Genomic DNA, 20130 nt, shown 5'->3' with positions numbered 1-20130 from the left:
GCAACCTCAAAAACCCTGGAGGACCTGCCTGCATTCACTTTCCTACCTGTTTCTCCCGTGTTTAAACTCCAGCTTCTGGTGCCAGTCACATACCGCGAATACAGCCCACTCTGCACCCGCCGAGCCCGGCCCGTGTTTAGGTGAACGAACACCACGAGGAGGTCCCCCCGGTGATCCTGACCTGAGATCCGGCGACCCCTGACCTGCCTCAAGCCTCCAGACGCCTGCAGTCTCAATCTAGGGGACCCCCCTACCGCAACCAGAGTGGGTAAGAAAATTCGACATCCAATGGCACCCCTGCAACCGACACCCCACGGCCTTGTGTGCCCAGCCCAGCGGTGCCTAACCATCCCTCTACATCCCAACTTACCCCTCGAAGTGGTGGCCACTCCTGGAAGATCCTTGTCCCCGAGCCTGCAGTGTTTCTTTGTCCCGGAGAATCTCCATTGAAATCAACAGGGCACCCAACCTCAAAACAGCACCCTGCACCTGGCCGCCCTAGTGCTGCTGAGGATGCCCCTTTTGTACTAAGCTGGTCCCCAACTTGCCCTGAGCTTAACCGTAGGAGCTTTGCTCCCGCTACCCTGTGGCCTGCTTGCCAGCAGCCACTAGCCGGAGTCCCCCTATCCTCCATAGGATAACATTGGGCCTCAACACACTGCACCCAGGGGCTCTAGTGCCGCTGAGCGTGCAACAACAGTGCATTACTGACCTGAGTCTAACCCCAGAACCCTAACTCAAAAGACCGATTACTTACCTCGAAACCGATAACTCATTTTTCCTCATAGGATAACATTGACACTTTTTCTCCCAGAAAGTTTCTAAGTGTCTACTTTTGAAAACTACAAATATTCCTTAAAAATCAGCCGAATAACCAAAATGCATTTTCTCAACTGTTTTCAGGAAATGTCCCAGTGCTGCATCTAGGATCCAGCACTGAGTAAGAAAAAGTATCAATAACATAACTTACCTGCTAAGTGAATTTCCTGCCATAGGATTACATTGGTGATTCTAAGTGAAAAAGTTTCAAATGTCAACATTTGAAATGCAATAATATTCTTTAAACATCGTACCTTTAACCAAAACGCATTTACTCACCTGTTTTCAGGAAATGCCCCAGGGCTGAATCTAGGATCCAGTCCTGTGTTAGCAAAAGTTATTTGAAAAGTAATTAACTGCATTTTACTTAAAAAGCCCATTCATTTGAATGTACTATACATGCAATGTTTTGCAAACTGCTAACTTAAAACTGTAACCAAAACCAGTACAAGTTACACTGCAACTTTGAACTGTGTTCATGCAAGTAATTTGCTACTGAAAAGTATTTTTATGCTTACCTATGCCGGGCTTGCTTGGTTCTAGAAATAAAACAGTATACTTTTTTATACAAAAACAATTGGCCTATTGTTCAGTTCTTGAGTGTGTGAATTCATTTGCTGACTGAGTGTGTACATCTAATGCTTAACACTGTCCTCTGATAATGCCTTACTGCTCGACCAAGCTACTACTTTAGAGAGTAAGGTTCTATCTAACTTTAACCTCTGCCAAACCTCTGGAGACCCTTGGACTCTATACACACTGTACCTCACTTTGGTGCAGTATATATAGAGCCAGTTATTTTACAGGTGGTTAGTAGGGAATGCGGCAGTAACGCTCTTGGCCATTTACTGGATTGCGTTTTTAATCACAAGGGAGATATAAACTTAGCACTCTACACATTGTATGCTGATCTATGTGCTTAATATGAGGGGGACTCCAAAATAGTTGAGTATCTAGATGGGATAAACATGCCCTGCTTCTAAGGCATTTGGCTTCTGTTAGATAGGCATATTACTCTTTTTGAAGTTCATATCACCATTGCTATTTTGATTACTGGCAAGTCTTCTCGACCGGATGCACTTCTGATCAATATTTACGGGTCCTGGAGGTCTAGTGGGAAAGTCTCAAGCATGGGTGATTTCCAGCATTCGATTGTGAGGGAACTTAATTTTACTGCTCAAGGTGACAAAAATTCTGGTCAGTGTAGCTCTTTTGTGCCATTTTTATTGTTCATCCCAGACAACAAAATATTTGCTATCATTGTTGCCACCAGACAGCTTCCCCATATTCTGATACTGGTACATGGGACGGGTCTCGTTTTGTACCTGACAGACCCATGCACCTGAATTTGTACAGATCTCGTGACGTATACAGGTCCCAACCTTTATTTTGGCCACAATCCTTTAAAACAAGGCCTTCAGTACATTGACCCTTAAAGGGCTGACTTTAGGATGGTGTCTCTCGCTGACAAGTTGGTTATTATGAATCTACTTCTGTATGGTCGGACTAGTGCCAGGACCCTTACAGATGGGGCACTGTATTCTATTGGACAGGGAGCCTAACCGGGTTGGGGTCCTTTGGATTGAAGTGGTTGATGGTAAGCTAAGACAGAGACACGGGGCTTACTACCAGGTTGACATAGAGCGTTCATCTTTCTTTATGAAGGTGGCCTATCATGTGCACAGGCACCCTAATGGTAATGCTCCTCTCATTTTCCCAGGCATGGTCTCATTTGGCTGAGTTTCTGGACTAACGTTCAATTGGAGTAAATCAAAGCTGTTTCCCCTTATCCATGCTATCTGATTGGACGATCTTGGTTGTATTTTTGACTGTTGTTTAGAGAGGATGCTTACTTATTAAGAGTCTATTAGTAAATCTGGTCAACACTCTTAGTGTAGGAGATCTTCACATGCTTGAATACGTGGGAATAACAGTACTTTTTCAAGTAGTGGATTTACACTGGAGGCTTATCTTCAACCACTATATCGGGCATGTCTTTTGGGGCAGGCAAGGGCACAGAAAGTAAAGGTAAAACAAGCAATTGCAATGCAATAGGTCTCGCATTTACTCAATTTAAGCTATTGGCATTGTAAATGGCAATGCGTTTTATTTATGTTTCAGAAACCAAAACATAAATAAAATGCATCATCATTTACAATGCCAACAGCTCAAACTCGCGTAAATGCGAGACCTGTTGCATTGCAAATGCTTGTTTATGTGTTCGCCATTTACGACCTTCCAACACAATATTTTAAGTTCAAACCAAAACCTAAAAAACACCTCCTTCAGGAACTATATAAACCTCCTGCGGAAAACGAGAAAGGGCGCCGCACTACAGACAGAAGAGTCAATGCTTCAAGCTGTCAGGTCCTGGGTCCCTGCGCTGACTGCACGTGCTGGGGGGAGTCTCTTTTTGCAGCCGTTTACTTTCAATGAGAAAGCTCTGGCACTTCAAGGTGGGAATGAGGTGCCGCTGCAAGACACTCTGCAAGTCCCTCCGTCTCCTCAGGTTCAAACGTCGTCACCGGAGCACACTGTGTACCAAGGTGTCTTCTCACTAGATATACTGTACCCTGTATAATGGCATATAAACACACAGCCAATATTCGTTCTAGTACCTGACAGCTTAGAGCTGGCCTTTTCTGAACAACGCATTGTGGTAGGTTTGTGTTTGTATTTTAATAACGGTTCAGCCTCCCGACAAGGCTTCGAAGCGCGATGGCAGACCGGTAGCGCACTGCGCGCGGCAGTGCCCGCTATAGTGGGAATCGCACCTGCTTGCAGTGCGCTGCTTTCATTCGCAGGGGGCAATGCAGAAGAGGTACGCAAACACCGCGGAAGATGTTAAACAGCGCTTACTTGCAAGTCGCTTGTACATGGTACCAGGAATACCCAAGGCCTGTATGTTAGAGTGTACCCCGGGGACTGCAGCACTTGTTGTGACACACTGCGTGGAACAAGGTAAAACGTGGCTTCCAGTCTGCAATTGCAAACTGGAAGGACAGTTTTCAATTGCTAACTCGATTTTTCCATGGAAGGTAATTGCAAAGATCAGACCTCCCCTTTTAATATATGCAAGTCCCCCTGAGGTACGCCTAACCAGCTCTATGGCAGGGAGCTGTGGTAAATAAAATATTACCCTGGCATAATTTCTAGGCATTAACAATTAGCATGTATCAAATGAGAGGCAGAGAGTCCGTGGTGTCCAAGTTAAAAGGGCTTTATTCCAATAACTCCAGTTAAGGGAGAATCTGTTCCATCACCACTGAGGTTCAGGAAGGGTCTTCTAACATTATTTACAGAGAACAACACATATATACATTTTTCCTTGTATATAGGGAGGAGCGCTCAAGGCAGAGCATGAAAGAAAGAGATAAGAGCATGTGGGCGTGCATGAGGGTGTACACTTGATGAGTCACAGGTGGGTGATAGGTGGGTGGCTACATAGAGGAGGAGTTACATGGCAGGCTGGAACTTTGCCCTACTTGTGCACGCAATTTGAGCATGACGTGCAATTGACGTGTAACTGGGAGGAGAGCTGACTTTGTCTAGTAGAGAGATCTTTAGTGTCAAGGCGACCAGCACGTCTGGTACTAACTGATATCTTAAGTCAGGGGATGTATTATCTGAAGCAAAGGTTGCTCATCGCTAAGAATCAGAAAAAGCATATATTTCTTCGTTCATTGCGTGGGGGCTGTGAGCTTTCTATGGATGCAAGCACTGTGATTTACTTCAATGGAGACAGAGAGGCTAGGCCCTATCTTCCGCGGACGGGTTCTGTTTACCTTCCTCACTGGGCAGGAATGTGACTCTGTACAGCAGGCAGATAACTGTTATTCATAATACTATCTTGGCAACCCTTGCTGGGTCTCTTTCGGCTGAGCTAGAAGTATGCGAGGTCAGAGATACATAACTGCAGCTTTCAGTGTGTCAGGAGTCATGGATGGATGGATGGATGGGTTTTTATATAGCGCAATATCACCGCCAGGTCTCAAAGCGCTTTGCATTGGGAACCCGTCCTGGTTTTTCCCTGTGAGATAGCCCCTTACTGGGTATCCCCAAGGTGAAAGCCAGGCATCCCGCCGCGGGGGGCCGTAGTGGAGATTAAGCAAGCTATTGCCCAGAGTTGCAGAGTGTGAACCTGTGATTCGAGTAGGCACCGAAGCGAGAATTACCGAGTCCGTGGACATTTTGGGCTCAAGACCCTGCCGCGTCGGGAATTGAACCCTGGTCCCGGGTCTGATCTCAGCGTCCGGGTCTGCCTCCTCTAACCAGTGAGCCACACTTCTCCTGGGGTTGAGTCATGAAAACCCTAATTCAGAAAGTGGCTCAGACTGAACCACAAAAAGGGTCCATTACGATATTTATTTAAAAGTGCACAATGCAAATACATGGGCCTTCATGTTAGCTTAACGTTTGGGAAACTTGATGACAGGCACCTTAATGCAGGACGTGATTGCAGAGGCCTTGTGATTCAAGCCACTAAGAGAAATATGCATGGGTGACATGCACATACATGTAACATAGGGTACACGTAGGGGGCATCTTGGTCAGGCAAAATTTCATTTTCCTCATTCCCTCCTTGTCCCCTACGTAACCCTTCAGGATACATCTATATTTATGAGACCGTATAGTTGATCATACAGCATCATTTGTTCGTCCTTAACCCTTTGTATACTTGGATGTGGAACACATGCAGTTGCACACAGGCCGCAAATGGCCGGGCCACACTGCAGACAGAGACAGCAACCAAATATCATAAGTAGGATCATTCCTAGGAAGGACAACACTTTCCATCCCCAAGCAGATATCACACCCCAGAGCCAACTGGACCAAGTCCATGTGCCTGGGTCTTGATGTATGACATGAGCAATCTTGTGGAGCCTTGTTATCTCTGCATACACAGATGGCGCGTTATTCGGGATGAAAACGCAACAACTAGATCGGATCACGCTACAAGCTCCGCCCCTATCCGCCAAGATGACGTCTAGAACGAGGCGATTTTGAAGAACAACAAGTCTCATAGCAGACTGTTCCTGGGTCAAGTTCGCCAGGGCAGATGCAGTCACATTCACTACTGCCTCAAGAGTCCTTGTTAACTTGCGTATCAGTTTACTGTTTTGGACGGGACCTATGAAGAAGAAGAATCCTTTGTTGAAATCTGTATATTGCTCCCAAGCTGTTTCAGTCTGATCAATCCCTGAGGCATCTGTCTCTCTCCTTACTCTAACATGTTCTAGTCGTGAATCTCTATGATAATGGGATGGGGCCAAGAATACAGGTGGCAATAAGAATGCTATATAACAAGTCCCACCCCAGTCTAAGGGCAGATGTACATAGGCTGTCTGACCGCAAATGAAATAGGTATGGCGTGATGTTTTGAAAGAAGAAATTCCTTTATCATTAAACTCTACTACAACTTTACACTCGCTGTGTCCCATATGTACTGAGCCTTTCTTATTAACACATAAATCACCTTTTGCTGGTAGAACTGAAATAAACGGTGGACCTGTATTTTGCTTGGGCTGAACATTTAACATTATAAAATTAACGGATGCATTTCCCTGCTCGTACTCTTCATTCTCTAGATCGGTTCCCTTCCTTTGAGGAAATCCGTCTTTGTCTGGAAAACATGCTTCATTCATTACTTTATTCAGGTTTCCATATATCCAGCCACCTGGATAAGCTATGTACTTTCTATCTATTGAGGTCATTAAGGCAAACCATGCTCCACATGAACCATTGTGTGAGAACGGCAGAGGATAGAAGGGCAGAACTCCCTTCGCCTTTTGATAAGGTGGCAGTTGGCCACATACCCAGCAATCAGTCGCATTGCTGGTCTGATGAGAATGGTGTAACATTCGAATAAAAGTATTGTTACGCAATGCAAGTCGATATGACAATTCATGAGGTGGCAGTTCACTAAATGTATGCTCTATGGTGCTGTTACTGGAAGAGTGTATATGTGAGGAAATAGGAAAGAAAACATGTAGTAATAAACTGACACAGATTATAACAATGCACATAATAAAAAGAATGATCAAAGTAACTATACATCTACTGCGTAATAGCTTGCAGTATTTTGCTTTCATGTTTTTTTTCTTACTATTCTCGTATGTGACCTTATACATGTCAGAAATCTAGTCTAACCAATTCACCACCGAGTGGACTTAGACAATTAAACTACGTCTGACTTACTAGATCTTAACTTACATTTATACTCCTGCTGTGGAGTCTTTTCTAGTAAAGACGGCGCAGGCGGCGCAAGTTAATGTTTTTAGTGTCTGTATCTTTTACTGAAGTACCAGATTGTCCAAAGTGTCTTTTACAGTGCTGAGCGTGGATCCATCCTTTGCGTCCCTCCACCTTCAGCGCGGTCCTTGTTGTAAGAAGCACTAATTTCGGGGTCTTCCAGCGAGGCTCGAGGGGGCTTGAACGATCAAAATTCCGGACACAAATGTAATCCCCAGGGACAATGGCGTGTTCCTTGACCTGGGTGTTGTCAGGGAAGGCGGCAGCAACCTGTGAACGACAAGAAAGTAGTGCAGACATCAAGGAAGCCAGGTAATCTGTCAGCATGTTACTGTCAACATCAGTTATTCTTTTAGGCATAGGTGTACCCCACATATTTGGCGGTCTACCGAAGACTACTTCATACGGGGATATGCCTGTTCTGGAATGAGCTACCATACGCATGTAAAAGAGGGCAACCGGTAAAGCTACCATCCAATCCACGCCTTTTTCTGCACATATCTTAGCAAGTTTTGTTTTGATTGTCTGATTATGTCTTTCTACAAGGCCTGCTGCTTCAGGGTGTCTTACACAATGGAATTTCCAAGTATATCCTAACAGAAGAGACACTTGTTTCATTAATTCAGAGGAGAATGGCTGACCGTTATCGGAATATACGACCCGAGGCAATCCATACCTGGGGAAGTACTCGCGCACTAATTGCCTGGCTGTTGTCACAGCAGTATAATCTGGAACTGGATATGCTTCTGTCCATCTAGATAGTGCACACACAACTACCAAGACATACTTGTAACCTCTACATCTGTTCATTTGGATATAATCCATCTGGAGGACCTCAAAAGGGTGGTCCGGAGGATGAAATCCGCCTTGTTCCACCGGAATGCCTTTACCTGGATTGAACTGGCAACAGATCATACATGTTCGTACTTTCTGTTTCGCTGCTGCACGCATGTGCTTGTTAAACCAGATATTCTGTAAGCTGTCTATCATTGCCTTTTCTCCCAAGTGTGCTGGACTATGTGCTGTGTTTATGATTACTTGTACCATAGAATCTGGAAGAAACCATGTACCTTTTCCCTTAGTCATCCAACCTTGTTCAGTCTGGACCCCTCCTTGTTCAGTCCATTTCTTTATCTCATCTGCAGTGGCATGTGTCTGTATGTCGAGTACATCTTGAGTGGGATCCCTGACTGTCATACATGTTATCAGTAATGGTACCTCTGTCCTTGTCGTGTCTGTTGGTGTCTGGGCTGTCTGGGCTGTAAGTTTAGCTGTTCGGTCTGCCAGGTCATTACCCTGGGAAATGGTGTCTGTAACTTTGGTGTGAGCTTTGCACTTCAGGATAGAAATGGCTGTAGGTAAATGTATTGCTTCCAACAGGGCTTGAATGAGCTGGCCGTGCTGGATCTTGGTCCCATGGGAGGTCAAGAAACCTCTCTCCCTCCATAAGACCCCGAAATCATGAACAACGCCAAAAGCATATTGTGAGTCAGTATAAATGTTTACTTTCAAGTGCTTAGCTCTTATGCAGGCTTGTGTCAGAGCGATGAGCTCTGCTGCTTGTGCTGATAGTGTGTCTATTTTCTGTGTCTCTATGACATTAGTAGCAGTGGTCACAGCATATGCTGCTACTAATTCTCCTGCACTCGTTCTCATGCAGGATCCATCTACATAGAGCGTTAAGTCTGGGTCTGGAAGTGCAATATCTGTCAGGTCTTGTCTTGGTTTCGTCACTATATTCATTACTTCCACACAGTCGTGTGGCGGTGCATTTACTGTACTTGAGGGCAAAAGTGTTGCAGGATTCAGAATATTACAACGTCTGATCTCTATGTGTGGTTGTAATAATGTCAGTTCATATCCTGTCAGTCTTGCTACAGTCAAATGTTGTGTCTGTGTCCTGTTTAAGAGAACCTCCACTGCATGTGGAACCTGTACTGTCAGAGGGTGACCCAACACTATCGAGTCACTTTGTCTTATGGCTAGGGCTGTTGCTGCAACTGATTTCAGGCACGCAGGCAGAGCCTGGGCCACTGGATCTAGTGTACTAGAAAAATAAGCGCAAGGCTTGTGTTTTCCTGCTTGATCTTGTGTGAGGACAGATAACGCTGTTCCATCTCGTTCAGTTACGAAAAGCATAAAAGGTTTACTGTAACTTGGAGTCGCTAAAACTGGCGCTTGACATAATGCTCTTTTTAATTCCTCAAATGCCAAGGTGTGTTCTTGTGTCCAAGGGAGGACAGTCGGAGTGGCTGCCTCCTGTGTAGTTAACTGTATGAGTGGTTTGGCTAGATAGGCATACTGGGGAATCCATTGCCTACAGTATGAAGTGAGGCCAATGAATGCACGTACTTCTTTCTGTGTCTTGGGCTGTGAAAGGTTAGAAATGAGCTGTATGCGTTCTCGTGTTAGTTGTCTACCCTCCTTGGAAAGTAAGTGTCCAAGGTACACCACTTGCTTTTCACAGAATTGCAACTTGGAAGGGGACACCTTGTGCCCTTTGTCAGCCAGAAAATGTAAAACTGTCAGTGATGCATTTGCGCATTCTGGTTCTGAACGTGCTGTAATTAGGATGTCATCTACGTACTGTAGTAGAGCAGTGTTGGGAGGCATGTGAACACTGTCTAGCTGTCTTTTTAATGCTTGACTGTAAATGCTAGGGCTTTCTGTAAAACCTTGAGGAGCTCTTGTAAAGACAAAGCTACGCCCTTTTAAACTAAATCCAAAAAGGTATTGGCTATCTGGATGAATGGGTACACTAAAGAAAGCATTCTTCAAGTCTATGACAGTGAAGAACGTGGCCTCAGAATCAATGGCAGTCAGTAATGAAGAAATGTCTGGCACCACTGGATATTGTGGTACTAAACATTTGTTCAATTCTCGTAGGTCAATAATTAGTCGGTACACTGGCAGTACACTAGGGTCAGATCGTTTAAGGATAGGGATGACAGGCGAGTTACATACATTCGAGTCAGTCTCTACCACTACTCCTCGTGGAAAAAGTTCGTCAACTAATTTCAATAAGGCTGTTTCGGCGTCAGGTGGTAACTTGTATTGTCTAATACGTGGAAGTACTACCCCTGCTTTGAGTGTGACATGGTGTGGTGTTATATTCATGTACCCTACGTCAGTTGGTCCTTGTGCCCATAGGTGCTGTGGCACGTTCTGGAGTCTGTGGTCAAATCAGTCAGCACATAATGTCCCTTAAAATCACGTAAGAACAGGCGTACTCCTTCTGGAGAGCAACAGATAACTGCTCCTAGTTCTTTTAATGTCTTCATACCAAGTAAGTTTTCTTGACATGATTTAGTAAGTAGCAAGTCTGTAGTCCGTGACAGTGGACCAACCCCTAGGGAAACTGGTTTCGATACTTCATTAACAATAGGCTTTCCTGAAAATCCCAGGGAAACATTCTGTGAGCCTGAGAGAGGTGCCCCTGGAACCTCGTCATGACTGATGGTAGTCCTGCTCGCCCCTGTGTCAATCAGAAACTTTCGATCCTGACCTAATACACGACTATGTACATACGGACCCTCTTGATCTACAGGAACCTCAATAAGGGGCAAGCCTACTTCCCTCTCGAGGCTGTTTCATGAGAACTGTTGATACTCAGGATAGTCAGACTGTGTGTACTGATACATTTGTGGTGTGCCCTGTACAGGCGGTGGTGGAGGAAAATTCTCTACTGTTTGTTGTGTGTTCTGTTGCGTGCTATTCTGTCTAGGAGTGTACTGTCGTTCTTTTGTCTTGCCTGTAGCTATATTGTGTTTCAGAATAGTGCAGTCCTTTACAAAGTGACCTGGTTGTTTGCAATAATTACAGTTCCCCTTGACAGGTGTCGTGCTATGTTTGTTTGAATTTGCCGGTACCGTCTGGGCAACCAGCACTTTCATTTTTGTCTCTTTCATGCGTTTCTTTTCCTGATCCTGCTCTTCTCTAATCCTGTTCTGGTGATACTGTAACATCTGTAACATTTGTGAAGGGCTGTTTGCTTGCCAAGTACTCTCAACCTTCAGTACTCTATTCTTGATCTGGGGTAAGGAATTCTCTACTAATTTGCTCACAAAAAGGTGTGGATATGATTCACTACCTGGCTTAAGGCCACTATTAATAGTAAAGCATTTCTCAAATCTAGAATAGAAATCACTTGTGTCCTCTTCTTGCTTTTGTTTACATGCTGAAATAGCATCCCAGTCTTCCTTTTTAGTAATCAATAATCTCGGTAAAACTTGTATCAGGAGTTCAGGCAGTTCTCTAGCTTTTTCCCCAAGACCAACCCCTGGGAGCCTACCTTTTTTTCCGTTTCCAGTGCATCCCAGCTTAACTTTTTCTCGCCTACCTCCCAGTCTTTTTCCTTAAGCTTTTCATAAATACCAGCAGGCAACAGTACTTTCAGTAACTTCAGAATGTCATCGTACGTATAATCTCCTATGCGGAGGATGTCTTTTAATTCTCGGTGAAACCCCCCCGGGTCTTTATCATGGCAGGGCAGCATCTTTTTCATTTCTAGTATTTCTATTTTTGTTAAGGGGGTGTAAACATACACCCGTTGCAACACATTGTCCGCATCTTTGACGGGATGTACCTCTCGTAGGGGGTTCTGTCTGTCTACGTGTAAGTTATTTCTGCTGTGGTGCGAGGTTGGAGGCATACATGTGGTCAGAGAATTTATGTACTTATGTCGTTGATCCAGAATAACATTAATTAATTCGGTACCTAAACCTGTCCATCTGTCTAGTAAAATGTCGTCTAGTAATTTATGCAAGTGACCAGGATCAGAATATTGACTCTCATACAACGTTATCAAGTGTTGGACCATGTAAATACCAGCCAAACGCTGTTCGTTAGGTGGAAGGCTTAAGAAAGTCTGAGCCACTATATCACTGCTGTATATATTAGAATTAGACACCCACTGGGTGGCTGACCAGGCCAATTCAATTTCGTGTGAGGTGGGAGGTCTCTCACTCCCTATCCGTTTTTTCAGGGCTTGTTCAGTAGCTTGGAACAGATTTTCGAGGGAATATCTTTCTTTTATAGCTGGCCCTTGTTTACGGTAGTCAAGAAATTTGGGTCTGTCAAACTGTCGCGCTTTTCCTACATAATTAATCTTGCCTTTCGGATCCTGATGATCCTCTACCTCTTCCGCTGATGACTCGCCCTTCTCGTCAGACTCTTTTCTGTGTCTTTCTATTATTTCCTTTCGTATTTTCTTGTACATGGCATCTATCTGTCCCTGTCTATCATGTCTACCGGCATCTATGTGCTCGCTCCATTCTATCAAACCTTGTTTTACATCTCCGTCTCCTTCGTCTTGTTCCCTGATCAGGCAGTTAATAATAAAACGTAGGATATGGTTCTTAACCCCTACCTTTCTTTGTGCCATGGCTTGTGCTATACTATCTGGTCCCTCCCCCGTTCTAATAAAACGGTACATTTTATCTAGGTGTTCTTTCATGTCTGGTAATGTCTCTAGATATGCAACGGCTTGTCTTAGCCTAAGTGAAATCACGACCATTGAACCTTTTCCTGGTTCTGGATCATATACACAAAATGGAATGGCTACATCTACAGTAGGCACCCCTCCCACTGCCCCGGAACCTACGTCATCTTTTACTAGCTGCTGCTGAAGTTGCTGGAGCTGATCTGCTGGTGGGGGTGGAGGGAAACCTGCATTAACGTAGTCCGGAAGGGAATCGTCTAGATACGAGGAAATGAACGCCTCCGATGCTGTCGGCTTTACTCTACGTTCTCTATATGGTACAGGTGGTGGCGTTCGCGACCTACTGGGTCTCTCTGAGGTGGTCACTCTAGCTAGTTCTTCAGCCAGGACGGGATAAATACCAGTAACGACGGCGTTTCTTTCTCTATCAGTCTGTTCTGTTTTGACCCGTTCCCCCTCCTCCCGTAGTTCTTTTTCTTTGGCTTTTTCCTCTGCTTGTTTAGTTCTCTCTGCTTTATTGAATTCTTTCTCTGTTCTCCTGTGTGACTCTTTGCGCCATAACTCGATGGCATCTTTCTGAGAGGGTCTTGACTTCCTTTTCCATAGCGCTTCCTCTACTCTCATAATGCATTCTGAATCCCATGTTCCTGAGATAGGCCATCTATACTTTTCCTCCAGGTCCTTTGTATAGTCTACCCATAAATCTAAAAACAAGATGGCGTCTAATCCATGCTTATTATACATATAATGACCAGGTGTGTCTCTAGGCGGGATGTTAACTGACTCTTCTAGTATACCTTTTCTGGTCCCTATCTGACGCAATTTTGAAAACAGTGGCATGTTGTAACCAACACAATAGAAATACAATACACAAAAATAGACTGAAACAATCAACAATCATTCATACTAAAACATCATAACATTAAAACAAACATGATCTAAACCAATACAGAGAACTAAACATGTACTTGAAAAACTATATGCACTGGAATACAGTACAACCATACCGGTCTCAAAAATGAGACACGTCTTGACCGTGCTCGTGTGAACGAACCCGTCTTTACCGTTTCCACGAATAACGTGAACCCGTCTTTACCGTTTCCACGAATAACGTGGACCCGTCTTGACCGTGTTCATATAAAATGAACCCGTCTTGAAACTTTATGCATTCCCCATAGTGGTACTCACCGAGAAGCAAAACTTGAAACTTGAAGGCCTCGGACTTCTACGCATCTACGTCTACGTCTACGTCTACGCATGCGCCTCGGAACGGGTGGACCTCTGGAAACCTCGGACCTTGCTCTCTCACAGGTCGGGCTCTGGTTGAGACGATCCGCAATCCTCACCGCCTCGTATGGATGCCTGGTCACAGTCCGTCCTCCTCCTGGGCCTGAGGGAGTAACGGGAAATCCCGATGGCGTGTACACTTTAAAGTCCGTCACGGCTGTAGAAGGGGGCAAAGCTGGACCTACAACTCCGGCGCGTGGGGAAAAGGATATGTCCCTGTAAGGGCGCCAAATTAATGTGGTAAATAAAATATTACCCTGGCATAATTTCTAGGCATTAACAATTAGCATGTATCAAATGAAAGGCAGAGAGTCCGTGGTGTCCAAGTTAAAAGGGCTTTATTCCAATAACTCGAGTTAAGGGAGAATCTGTTCCATCACCACTGAGGTTCAGGAAGGGTCTTCTAACATTATTTACAGAGAACAACACATATATACATTTTTCCTTGTATATAGGGAGGAGCGCTCCAGGCAGAGCATGAAAGAAAGAGATAAGAGCATGTGGGCGTGCATGAGGGTGTACACTTGATGAGTCACAGGTGGGTGATAGGTGGGTGGCTACATAGAGGAGGAGTTACATGGCAGGCTGGAACTTTGCCCTACTTGTGCACGCAATTTGAGCATGACGTGCAATTGACGTGTAACTGGGAGGAGAGCTGACTTTCAGTCTAGTAGAGAGATCTTTAGTGTCAAGGCGACCAGCACGTCTGGTACTAACTGATATCTTAAGTCAGGGGATGTATTATCTGAAGCAAAGGTTGCTCATCGCTAAGAATCAGAAAAAGCATATATTTCTTCGTTCATTGCGTGGGGGCTGTGAGCTTTCTATGGATGCAAGCACTGTGATTTACTTCAATGGAGACAGAGAGGCTAGGCCCTATCTTCCGCGGACGGGTTCTGTTTACCTTCCTCACTGGGCAGGAATGTGAGACTGTACAGCAGGCAGATAACTGTTATTCATAATACTATCTTGCCAACCCTTGCTGGGTCTCTTTCGGCTGAGCTAGAAGTATGCGAGGTCAGAGATACGTAACTGCAGCTTTCAGTGTGTCAGGAGTCATGAAAACCCTAATTCAGAAAGTGGCTCAGACTGAACCACAAAAAGGGTTCATTACGATATTTATTTAAAAGTGCACAATGCAAATACATGGGCCTTCATGTTAGCTTAACGTTTGGGAAACTTGATGACAGGCACCTTAATGCAGGACGTGATTGCAGAGGCCTTGTGATTCAAGCCACTAAGAGAAATATGCATGGGTGACATGCACATACATGTAACATAGGGTACACGTAGGGGGCATCTTGGTCAGGCAAAATTTCATTTTCCTCAGAGCCGTATGTTAGAAAGTGGCACATGTACCTTCACATGTTCCAGCAATAAATAACCTAAATTGTCTTTTTTTACTGTGGAAAGGCTGGTAGCCGCATTGGCAAGTACAGAGTTATAGGCTGACACCTCAGCCGCACTAACTTCTGAATGGGACTAACAAGTTGCTACTGCAAGGTATCAAACTAATCAGTGCATTAAATGCAACTTAATTGTTAAATTGAATGTTCGAGGCATATGAGCTGATGATTGTAAGCATAGATCGCCATCTGGTGTTGGGCTCGATGTTTGCACTTTTTTTTTGTGGAAGAAGTCTTTGTAGTCATGAGATAGGCGACTCCTCCTTATCACTGGTGGAGATAGTGCAACTTTAGAAGTTGCCACTTTAGTTGCCCAAGGTTTCTAGTGCCTGTTTACTGTTGTACTCAAGGTTTTTCCTCTAGACTACTTTCTGCCCTTTTGAAGAGACATGCTAATGACTCTCAGGAAGGATAACAATAGAGGGCTGCCACTGGAGGAGATGTTACCTCCCCCAGGCAGAAAACCACATGAGGGTTAGCTCAAAAGGTGAATTTCAAAGGTGAAGCTGCCTTTGAAGAGCAAATGAAGAACACTTGGCGGGAGGGGCTGTTCTATTGTTTAGGCAGACTGCCTGGCACTAGGGACCGAGAAGGAGAAGCCAGTTATCAAACCGGTTTTCCAGGGGCATGTAGGCCCCTTGGTAGCTACACCTCTGGGTTTTGCTAGGAAGCCATGGACGCAGAGACAAGTTCTGCCACCTTGAGAGTGGGTAGAATGGTGCATGCTGGGTTTGCCAGATGCCACAAGGAAGTGGCCATTAGGAGGGAGGGAACCTAGTAGCCCATTGGCTACCAACTTCATCCTACCCTGAGGGCATTTTCTGGCGATAAATAGGGCACCACTGGCACCCAGAACTCAGATCTCAACTGGACTGGAAAAAGGTCTAGAGAAGGACTGCGTTGCTGCACCTAGTTCCTGGCAAAGAGAGGCTGCACCGATGATGAATGCACCTGAAGGCTAGCAAAGAAGAGGGACTGTGCCTGCTGTGTCCTGCTCAAGTAGAAGTTTTCTCCAAAGCCCAGTCAAAGCAGCGAGACTCCAAGGGTCAGCCAACTGACCTCCTGTTCGTGGCACAGGGACAGAACTGCTAAAGAAGCCTGCTAAGGTCGAGCGGTAGCCCAGATCGTCAATCCCCGCCATCATGCAGAACCAGTGATCAGGACCCGTTGCTCAGAAGTTGCACCTGAGTCTCCTGGACCCAGGAGAGCTGTCAGAGTGCAGCTTGGTTGCCCAGAAAGCAATCTACAGCCTGGAGGATTTGACTGTGACAGCAGCACCAGGCGACTGGTACTCCAGTGGCAACTGTACTTTAGCCAGACTGGAGATGACCTAGTGGGACGTAGAAACCTGTGCCCAGGATCCCCTCATCACTTTTGTGAACTGAGGAGTTCCTGCAAGAAGACCCCTGTCCACTACGTCACATTCACAGCATCCTTGAGCATCAGTAAGACTCTATAGGAATCAATTGGACTCAGGATAAAGCACATGGAACTGCTTGAGGACTGCTTTTCCTGTGGCGGTAACTGTTTCTAAGGGCATTGCTGCTCTCCCCGCTGGAGTTCATCGCCCCAAGTTACTCTAACCGAGCACATTACATTTTGCCAGACTTTCTGCTCAAAAAGTTTCTAAGTATCATATTTGTTGAATTTGCCAATGCTTGTTCGTGGTTGGGTGAAATGCTGTGATTTACTATGCCTTGTAAATTCTATATCTCCTGAACCCTCTGGTTGATCTTTTTCGTTGTGTTGTTTAAAAATACACAAACATATAGTCCATTGTTTTTTTATAAATTGGTGCTGGATTTCCTTGTTGTCTTGTCAATTTCTTTTTCAATTGTGTTGGTGCTGTTTAAATGCTTTACACGTGTTCCTTTGTCTAAGCCTTGCTAAAAGATTTGGTAAGTGTATTACCAGGTAAGGGCTTACAACCTCACCATGTAATACACCCTATGTCTTCACATTGGTGGCAGCGGTGGAATCCAGAACTTGTGTTTAGCAATACCATACAGTTGTTTAATTTGAGACACTGCAAATCCATCTACGGTGATACCGAAAAAGAAGTCCTTGTGTATTCCATGTAATGTCGAGTTCCACTGTGGAAGCTCCACAGTCTACAGGGACACTGTTTACAATGAGTTGTTGAACTTTTAAAGGATTTGACAAAGTTTCCAAAAGTTAGAAAGAGTTCAAAACTGTTTTGCAATGTTCCTGGTAGTCCATGTGATCAAGGGGAATGTGAAGCTTACCATTTCAAATCTAACCATCCTTGAAGGATCTGATGGAGTTGTGTAAGAACAGAAGGATCACAGTGGGGAAAGAGTCAAAGAAAGATGATCTGATGGAGGCCCTCAAGACCTGAGAGGAAGCCCAAAGAGCCCCAACAGCACTGGAACAGGAGATACACCAAGATTGTGGAGAAGAATAAAGAGAGGAAGCGGGGGAGGATACCCTCCACTCCAACTCCAGGCCAAGAGTGTACTCTACAGCTAGCAGTGTGGGGAGCTCACACAGCATCAGGAGGTCCCTTCAAGAGGAAGTGGCAGCCCTTAAACTGGAGAGGGCCCTGACAAAAAACAAGCTGGTCCTTGAAGAAAGAAGCTGGGCATGAGACTAACGCAGAATGGTAATGGTGGCAGCAGCAAGGACACAGAAGTATCCAACAGGGGACCCTAAGTTAGATTGTCCCAAGCTATATATCCGGGGATGAAACAGACAAGTGGGTGGCCTCATATGAGAGTGCTCTCAAAGTGAGGAAGATGGATACACAACATTGAGGAACACTACTATGAGAGCTGGTTCTAGTAATTGGTGGGGATAGACTGCTTACACCTAAGAATGAGGTAGCAGAATCCCATCCACACATGAAGGCACCACTTGTTGAGTTGTTTGTTCTCACTCATGAGGAGTACAGACACAAGCTTAGACCATCACATAAGGGGGCACTACAGACCTGGATCGTTTATCCAACCACCCGGATGGCACCGGATGGTTGGATAAAAGGTAACCAGGTAAATTCCTATGAAGGGTTCTATAATTTGTTGGTCAAGGAGCACACCCTTACAAATTGCCCTACAGGAAAGTTAAATGAACACTCTAAGCTAACTGACCTGAGATAGCTGATGAGTGGGATTGGACAAGAGTACCCACAAGTCCCAGGAGGGTGTTCCAAAAAGGAGGTACCACAGAAGGTAAAAGATGGAAGTAGTAAACCTACCAAAGAGGTTCCACCAGCACCTAGCCCACCTCTAGCACGTAAAGAAGTGGGGATCCAGGGTTAAAGAAACTCATGGAGAAGAGGTTGTGTTTTGACTGCCAGCAGCCAGGACACCACTGAGGGGAATGCAGCATGTCCCAAGAAGTAGGTTATCACTGAGGTGGCTAGTGTAGCCTTTGAGAAGGACACCTCTGATGAGGTGGTCCTACTAGCTTTCAACTGGGAGAAGGGTTCAGATGGTAAGCTGGTGATTCCTGAGGGTGGGAGTAGGCACTTCTACCACCTCAAGGTGAATGGAATCCCAACCACTAACCTGAGAGATATAGGTGCATGTCACACCATAGTTGTGGGCAGGTTAGTGTCCACAGACCCGTATTTGCTTGGAGAGTTAGGGTAACAATAGGGGAGGTCACAGACCGCCCTGTGCCCTTAGTGTCCCTAGAAGTAGAGGCTACCCTTAGCTGGCATAGGGTGGTAGTCAGTCCTGACCTCCCTCTAGATTGTCTCCTAGGCAGTGACCTCCCAGAGGGGCAGTCACCCAGAGTGCTGCCATTTCCAAGGATCCTCGAAGTCGTGACCCTAAAGTTAGGAGACATAGACCCAGAGAAAAAGGTAAAGGTTGCAAAATAAGAACACTTTTCGGCATAGACCCAGGGATCCGTGGGCAACCTACCCAAGTAGGGAGGGACCCAATACAAGCCTTGGTGAGGCCCCTCCTAACCCCCAAGAAGTTCTGGAGGGTCAGGCAACGTCTCTGTTTTAGGGTGCCCACCCTAACCTGGCAGAGAAGGAAGTGGGAGGAGGATGTCTGCCCCTTGAAGTGGTAGCCCCGACACTGAAATGTGGCTAGGCCTCAAGAACTCGCAGTAGGTCCCAACTGTCAATGGAGAGCTCAGGTTGTGGGTCTAATTGGATTTCCTTGGTATCTTGTTGATTTCTTCTTCAATTGGTTTGCTGTTTAAACTGGCAAAGCATTTTACACTTGTTCCTTTCTGCTCAGAGCCACGGCTACCAGGGTTGAGTTGAAAGTCTGACAAGCGAAACCAAAGGGTCCTAAAGTGGTTGGCACAGTGAGGTTGTACATCCACACCATGTGATACATCCTATGTCCTTACATTTACCATACCATTTTCCCTCCAAGCCCGGCCTATTGACCCTGCCGATGTGTATTTAAATATAGTAGTCTTCATGAAGAAAAAGAATAAAGGAACACCGTCTGAAGTTGTTCTGGTTCTTTTCAAAAGCTGTATTTATAAAGTACTATTCAATGTGAGCAACTATTCAGATAATTTTTGTTTAGACTTACGACGTACAGGAAATCCTGAGGCACTGTGATACTTTCTCAGTAGTTAAACACATTAGGAGAAGTATCTGAAGATTATCTCAGAGGCTCATGAGTCAGACCAGTTAAAGGTTTCATAAGAATGTTGCTTAATGTTCGCTTTTTGAATTCCGAAATATTTGCATCTGTATGCATGAACTTTCTGTTATACTTTGATGTGTGTATTTCATGCCACTGCATATTAGTTTTTGTTTGGAAGATATCCCCCTGATGCTAATCTGAGACAGAGAGACACACGCACTCTCTCATAACTTGACTTGATAACATTATTATTATTATTATTATTATTTTTTATTTATTTAACTTTTAAGGCGCAAGCCTTTTATTTTAACTAGTAAGCATTTCAGATTTGATCATGCCTGGCATCTTT

The 20130-nt window shown here is 45.0% G+C and overlaps 1 protein-coding gene across 1 annotated transcript in view; it reads left to right on the top strand.

Moving 5' to 3' along the window:
• The window catches only part of CALCOCO2 (calcium binding and coiled-coil domain 2), a 641412-nt gene that overhangs the window by 195244 nt on the left and 426038 nt on the right, over positions 1 to 20130 (top strand). The window lies entirely within an intron of this gene.

Source organism: Lissotriton helveticus, chromosome 5_1 (assembly GCF_964261635.1).
Source record: "Lissotriton helveticus chromosome 5_1, aLisHel1.1, whole genome shotgun sequence".
NCBI lineage: Eukaryota > Metazoa > Chordata > Amphibia > Caudata > Salamandridae > Lissotriton > Lissotriton helveticus.
Note: the sequence above shows the minus strand (reverse complement) of the source record. Positions and strands in the feature narration are given on the sequence as shown.